Source organism: Diadema antillarum, unplaced genomic scaffold (genome assembly GCF_040938485.1).
Source record: "Diadema antillarum isolate AM-2024a unplaced genomic scaffold, OU_Dant_1.0 seq00000710_RagTag, whole genome shotgun sequence".
Taxonomy (NCBI): domain Eukaryota; kingdom Metazoa; phylum Echinodermata; class Echinoidea; order Diadematoida; family Diadematidae; genus Diadema; species Diadema antillarum.
The window spans coordinates 85,125-92,529 of NW_027271614.1; the positions used below are offsets into that span (position 1 = coordinate 85,125).

Here is a 7,405-nt window from a genome sequence, read left to right on the forward strand (position 1 = left end):
TCTTATTTATGCTCAATTTTGATAACACTTCTACCTTCATATTTATTGAATTTTACCATTTTTATCACAATAAAAAAAGTAAACTTGAACATGGGATGGAATTGCACTTACATGTACATCCAATGATATCAAGCATAGAGTATAATTATCTGCAAGTCCCTGTATGAAAACATATCACCCAATGTCACAGATGTACTGCATCTTCACCGCAGCTCCACGTGTGTGTGAGTGTGTGCTAGGTTCAGCATTGTGTGCTAGGTTCAGCATTGTGTGGTTCAATGACACATGCTAAAGCTTCCAATGGCAGGGGACGAAACTTCATTCACTCATGAGAGTGAATGTCATTCTCATGAGTATAAACCACTGAAAACTTATTGTACAGGTACAAAAGTATAAATCACTGAAAACTACTGTATTGTACAAAATCATAACTCGCTAGCTTCCTAGCTTTACATTATGCATAGAAATGTTGGCAAAACATTCTCAAAGAAAGATAAAAAAAAGAGAGAATATACTACAGAATGATGAATGCATTTATTATGCATCGTAATCTAGAAATAACATCTTTTGTCTGCACAGTCAAGGCTATCATCCTTTGTGACTCTCCTGATGACAAGTGATGATGCTCCAAATGCAGAGCAAACTTTGTCTGTACATCTCTTTTTCTATCTATGTGGTTTACTTTACATATTCATACTGTAATTCACACAAACCACCTGCGCAGAACAGGCATGTGTGTGTGTGTGTGTGTGCATGTGGTGGCTGCATATAAATTGGTAACTGTGTAGACGGTAACAGATGGATCATAATAAGATTTTGTGGATTTTGTTGTTGTTGTTATTATTTCACAAAAATTTTTGCCAAGGACAGTGGATATATGCCTCTGCAATATGTTGATTAGTGATCCTCTCAAAGAGATATATTACAATATCCATTCATTTAAAATCATATGAAGGCCAAAGGTTTACCAACTGTTGAGTTGCCTTGAGTGCCACACTCGTTACCCTGTCTCTATTCTGCTCGAGGAATGGAGGGCAATTTTGCGCAAACGACGCGGCGTGCCGTAAGTGCTTGCATTACACACACACATATTGACAAAATTAATACAATGTACACACACAGCCTCCCAACACAAAAACCACACACATTGCACAGCACAGAGTATCTGAACACATGTTATCGAACCCGTCATGGTGCCTGATACAATATGTACATGTAGGTACTCAAATTTGCATGTACTGCTCAATAAGGGTAAAATCATGTACAGCCTACCGATAATATAGTGCCTTGAAGTGTGTAATTGCCCTGCACTGCCTACAAACCTATACATCATACCTGGGCCAGGGCTAGGGCTATAAGTGTAAAGTTAATCTGAGCTGAAATTTTAGCTAGTTTAAACTAGTTAGCGTCATTGAGCACTAGATGGCGCTCTCGCGCAAGTACATCGTTTTCTACACACGCAGTGCTCAACTCTTTGCGATGATCGCTAGCTGTAGCAGTTATGACAGGGTGCATTGATATCATTCTTTTCAAAAGTAATACGGCCCTATATCAAACGACATGTTCGAATCACAAACCTGAACTACTTTTGCCTTCCTTGTACGTTGGTTTGAGTCTGCTACGAACCGCTAAGGTAGCCCGAGGAGGACGATCTGTTAGCACGTTAAGTCAAAATTTCGTACTTATTTGTTGTGACCTTGGTGTATTTTGTACTTAATCCACATTGCGCAAAATATGGCAGTGTCGAAACTTAACTTTTTCCAAAATTGAAGTGTTTTCTGATTTTTCGAAAAGAAGATTTATCGACCCCAAGTAAGCCCATGTGGTAAGAACGGTACACGAAATGGACCTTGCAATGCCTGTTTCAGTGAAATTGGCTGCCCGATCGCGCAGCCCGTGGACAGCTTCGCGGTTGCTTCCACGGAGTCGCTATAGGTGTTGTGTTATTTACGACTGCCCGCGGACGCCGCGCGGCAGCCGCGCGCTGGCTCGGCGCTAGCGAGCTCTCTACTTATGAATATGATGATGGGCGAATCGAAGCCACCGCTACGACAGGCCTACGTGTATGCGAAAAGTTATTAAAATGCGAGATTTTTCGAAGAAAATGAAAAGATGGACTGATTTAAACACTGTTTATGTGTATGTTACATATCAATCTACGGATAATTGATCTCATTTCATGGTTCGGTGAAAATCTGATTTTCTTATAATGAAGACTATTTAAACATGTCTCTGCATGGGAGACAGACTCCATCTATAAAAATAATTTATTGGCACCCGCAACAAGGTTCGACCTCCCGCTCCCGAGTCCTGTGCCAAGGTTCGACCTTGCGCAAAAGCGTATAGGTTTCTACATGTAGCAGGCGATCAAACTTTGTCTTTGGATGGCGTTGTTGTAACACGTGTTAGTCAAATGAGCGACTTGCATTTGAATACTCATTAGTCATACGATAAACATTGTCATTGATAACATGCATGCAACAACTGCTTTTAGCGTTTGTACTCTTCTTGGTCCTTCATAGCATCTCTTAAATTCAGAGGAGTTGCACATCTATTAAATTATATTGGAGCTCAACACATTCTGTGTCAACTTCATCATTTATGAACATGCGCGCGCGCGTACAAGGACATGGTACACCACACACTAGTCACGTCACTACACAGCACTAAATCGAAACCACATCACATCACAGGTAACTCAATACATGGGACTGGTGTGAAACTATGCGGATATATCGCAATTTAAGTAAGAAATATGAAACACAAAAGCAAAGAAAATTGACAAAAATACAGAGAAGAACGAAATAAATAACAATATGGACACGAACCTGATAATTTGGTGTTGAAAATGTCCTGTCAATTACTGTAAATAAGCCGGAAATATCCTTGCTAAGTCCCACCAACAGATTCACTCGTCTTCCGTCCAACTAAATTAAGCCCATATGATATCATTCCACCCAAGAACAAAGTTAGTGTATCCGTAAAACGTCGGTAGGGAAGGAAACTTTGCGTCGAGAGAGCGGTTAGCGCAGTGGCTCCAAGTCAAGTGTTCTAAACCACGTGAACAGAATGTAAAACGACGACTTTTTTTCAACATTATTTTCATTTTGATGCGATTTTTTTTTCAAGATATTGATTCCTGATTTTTATCTAGGCCTACTTGGTACTTGCTAGAAAAATCCTATGGTAATGATAGATACCAATAACAATAATAAGAAAAGAGAAAATACCTTCGGAATAACGTTATAGGGCCTACGAAATGTACCGGTAACGAATCGTCATAAAAAGAATACAGCATATATCTTTTTTTTTTCAAGCAAAATGAAGAGAGTAATAGAATTACTTTTTTGAAAAAAGGCATTGGTATAATTCATTCATTCATTCATTTATTTTTCATTTCCAACAAAAACATATAAATATATTACAGAAATTGAATACAAGTACATAAATTTCATCATAATACAAAATAAAGGATAAGTTTACAGAAAAATTGTAAGTATACGAAAATGTTGGAAATGGGGAGGAATGCTAAAAAGCTGGGCTTGTAGGGTGCATTCCCCCCCCCCCACACACACTTAATACAAGAAATTATATGATCGATTGACTGATATACATTGAAAATGGATGAAAAAAAGAAACTAAGACAAAAAGACCTATAACTAACCTAACTAATCCGAAACAAAAACCCTGAACAAATCCCTACACTAAGTCGCTGTCATGCCGGAAGAGAGAGGAGAGAAAGAGAGACAGAGAGGGAGAGAAACAGAGAGGGAGAGAGAAATAGAGAGAGAAGCTTATCATAATTCTTTATTTTGTAAGTAAAAATAATGTGCACTGCGTTTTTTGTTATGATGTGTAAAATGTTCTTCACATTGCATTTAGGTTACCAATATCACCATTCGTTTTACATTTTCTTATCATTAATTGCCTTATCCCATAACACTATGAACTATTGTAGTCTTTCTATCCAGAGATGACCGCACTTAGATTTATTCAAAACTTTGAAAAATCTCAACTTTTTAATTCACTGTCGGATTTTCCTCAAACTTCACTGATGTGAAGTTGTATCTCCTAACATTAAATTCTGCATTCACTGAATCTTATACATTAGGCCTAAGTGTAGGAAATGGGTTGACTTCCTCATTACGTCAGTAGAATCATTTCGATCATTGTTTAACACTGCTTTTCAGCATTAGTATTTCATATAGGCCTATATTGCACTTCTAAATTAATATTTTGTTGTGAAATGTACAAGAATAGAAATGTTGGCAAGAAACAAAAATAGAAATGTTAAAGAAAAGCTTAAAATTTCTCATGCTTCCTGGCATAATGATTGAAAGATAATCATTTTCAAATTGAATGACTTGATGGAAATAATATGGGAACATAATAAATTGTGTTTTTATTTTATTTTCTTTTTAAGAAGAGAAAAGACATTTTGTACGCAGTGTGAAAGAAACTCTTGTGAGACAGTTTTTCTGATTTGAGGATCACGTCCACACGAGACTTTGTCACTCTCTCATAAAATAAACTAAAACCACAGAACGATGATATTCCAGAACTTTTTACCCCTTCCCTGGGGCGGATTCAGGAACTGTAAAGGTGGGGGGGGGGCGCAACTTATATTTCTGGTGCCACTTCCGGGTTTCAGTTCCTTTTTTCTTTTCTTTTTATTTCTTCTGTTTTTAACGAAAAATAAAGGGGGGACGTGCGGCGGTTGCGCCCCCTCTGGATCCGCCACTGCCTTCCCCTCCCCCATTAAAGAAGCTGTCACTATTTTTTTTTAATTCATTCTGAATATGATAAAGAGGAATTTCTCTTTTTCATAATGATCAAAATACCTCGTGAGACCAAGAGAAAGGTTATACCAAAGCCAAATACATGGATTTGCGACATCAAATAAGACTGTATAGAGAGGCTTGAAATTGATATCACGTGTTTATAGCTAGAATTAATGATCGGCAAAAGAGCTGATTTAATCACGCCGAACTGTCTCGAGAAGGAGGCCATGTCGCATGACGGAAATCAGCACTGTGTGAGTGTAATCTGTACGACAATTTCAAGTAACAAAACATGTAGGTGTAATTAATAGACTCAAGTATATCATTCTTACCATCTTCCATGTTATTCATGTTTTACTCCAGTTTCATTCTACCGTGCTTAAACTATGAATTTTAATGTAGGGCAACACGCATCAATTTTTTTTTTTTTAGAAAAAAAAATTCTATCACTTATAAAAAAAAGGGTCATTGAGATTCAGTTTCAACTTATATCCGCGTGCTCATACTGAAGAATTATTATGGAATGATAAATTACTAAACAGTGGCGGATCCAGGGAGGAGCTCACCGGGCGCGTGCCCCCCCCCCCCTTTATTCTTTTGTCAAAACAAAAGAAATAAAAAGAAAAAATGGGGGAGGGGTGCTTGCGCCACCCTTTAATTTTGTATAAAGGTGCCCCCTCCTTATGGAATTCCTTTATGTTTGAATACAAAAACAAAAACAAATATACATCTTATATATTCGATCTATATCGCAACGACAAGCTATCCTTACTCGACGTTCCAGTGAATTAAATAATTATTATAATTTACCTCTATTAAGAACAATAATTGTTAAAAATACTTTTTTTTTTCACTGCAATGCCCTCAGATTCTGGAACAGTCTTGACAACACCTTTCAAGACTCAAAGATGCTATGACTCTGCCCCCCTTCAAATCAAAACTGGAAAAAAAATAACTTTTGTCATCCTTTTTTTTAATATTAAAATAAAAAAATAAACCCTTTCATCATCTAAAAATGCCAATAGTCTGAGTTTTACTATCAGTTGGCAAATCTTAATTTAACCATGCCTTGGCGCGATTTTTCGAGAAAAAAAAAACTATTGTATAGACCAATCGTTTTTGCTTCCCTTTCCTTCTTATGCCTATCTTTAATTCGTTTGTTTTTCCTGCCATTCAAATTCCGTCTTTGTTTTTGTTCTTGTCCTTGTTATAATCCTTTCTCTCTGTCCCTTTCGTCTGACGTCATGATACCGTCAAGATTTTCACATGAGTCCTTGACTGATCTTAAAATGCCCTTTCTTATCTTCCAGAGTAATTCACAGAATTTACAAAATTTGTCTTGTGGATTTCTCTTTTCCATTTACAATTAACCAACTTAATTTTGATTGCTTACTTTGTTCACTATATATAAAAAATAACTAATAAAAAACTAAAAAAAAAGTACGTAAGTGGCACTGAAATAGAAATAGATAGAGATCTTGAAGTATGGCGGCGGTAAGGTTATGTGTTTTCTGTGAAGACCTTTTTTTTTTATAACACCCGGAAATGGGATGGGAGAGAATGAGCTGAGGACCTTTTTTTTATTTTGCTTGTCAGCTGAAGAAACCCGGAAGTGGACGGGGAGAGATGAGCTGAGGACCTTTTTTTTTTTTGCTTGTTAGCTCATGAAACCCGGAAGTGGGCCCCCACACTTTTGAAAACACTGCGCCGGCCCTGTTATGTACCTTATATCATTGACATTTGTGTTATTTGAAATTCTTTATTCATGTAAGCATTACCTGTATGTTTATCACCCCCTATTACTTTATATCATGAAAATAAGATAACTTGAATTGAACTGAAATGAATTCTTGAGATGATGCTAACGCTGAGAACTTTGATGTGAAAGCTTGATCAACACTTTTAAAAAAACGAAGATTTTGCTTAATTTAATGTGTTCGGTCATTAGAGGGAAATAAAATCCAACTGTATGTGGATTGAGTGAATAGAGCAATATCATGAGCAGAACATAATCAGCGAAGTTTAAGAAAAATCGGGCAATCCATTGAAGAGTTTTGAATTTGTAAAGTTTCGATGCAACCATCCCCGGACGAGAACACTAATCCGGTCATCAAGTGTGGATTGAAACGATACATGTTTTATATAAAGAGAATTCCACAACATTTCATTTACAGGTACACGTACATTCCTTTGACTTGTAACTGGCAGCAAAGAAAAAGATAGAATTTCATAATTATTGAACTGATTTACGGATTTTCCTCAAACTTTCACTGATGTATTCCACCAATATTGCTGCTTCCCCACTATCGTATCAGGGCAATAACTCCCCGTGGTTATGAGGTTAGAGTAAAGATTAGGGTTAGGGTTGGGTTTTAGGGTTAGAGTTTGAGTTTGGGTTAGGGTTAGGGTTAGGTTCAGGATTAGGATTAGGATTGGGATTAGGGTCAGGGGAAGGGTCCGGGGTAATTGCCCGGGGTAATTGCCCTAGACCACAATATACATAAATATTCGAGTTTCATTTTTCTGTTACAATACATCTGTGGTCGTTTCACGGACACCTTAAAAAGTATGAGAACCTGGTTCACGCGTGTCAGCTATCTTCACTCATTGGTGTTGGAGAAAAT

The 7,405-nt window shown here is 37.2% G+C and overlaps 1 protein-coding gene across 1 annotated transcript in view; it reads right to left on the reverse strand.

Moving 5' to 3' along the window:
* LOC139737854 (tyrosine-protein kinase CSK-like) overlaps positions 1-2,915 on the reverse strand; it is a 45,411-nt gene extending 42,496 nt beyond the window's left edge. Inside the window, exon 1 of the mRNA XM_071648524.1 lies at positions 2,829-2,915. The gene's annotated coding sequence lies outside the window, so the exon portion shown is untranslated. The remainder of the gene's footprint in view (positions 1-2,828) is intronic.
* Between the last annotated feature and the right edge of the window lie 4,490 nt (positions 2,916-7,405).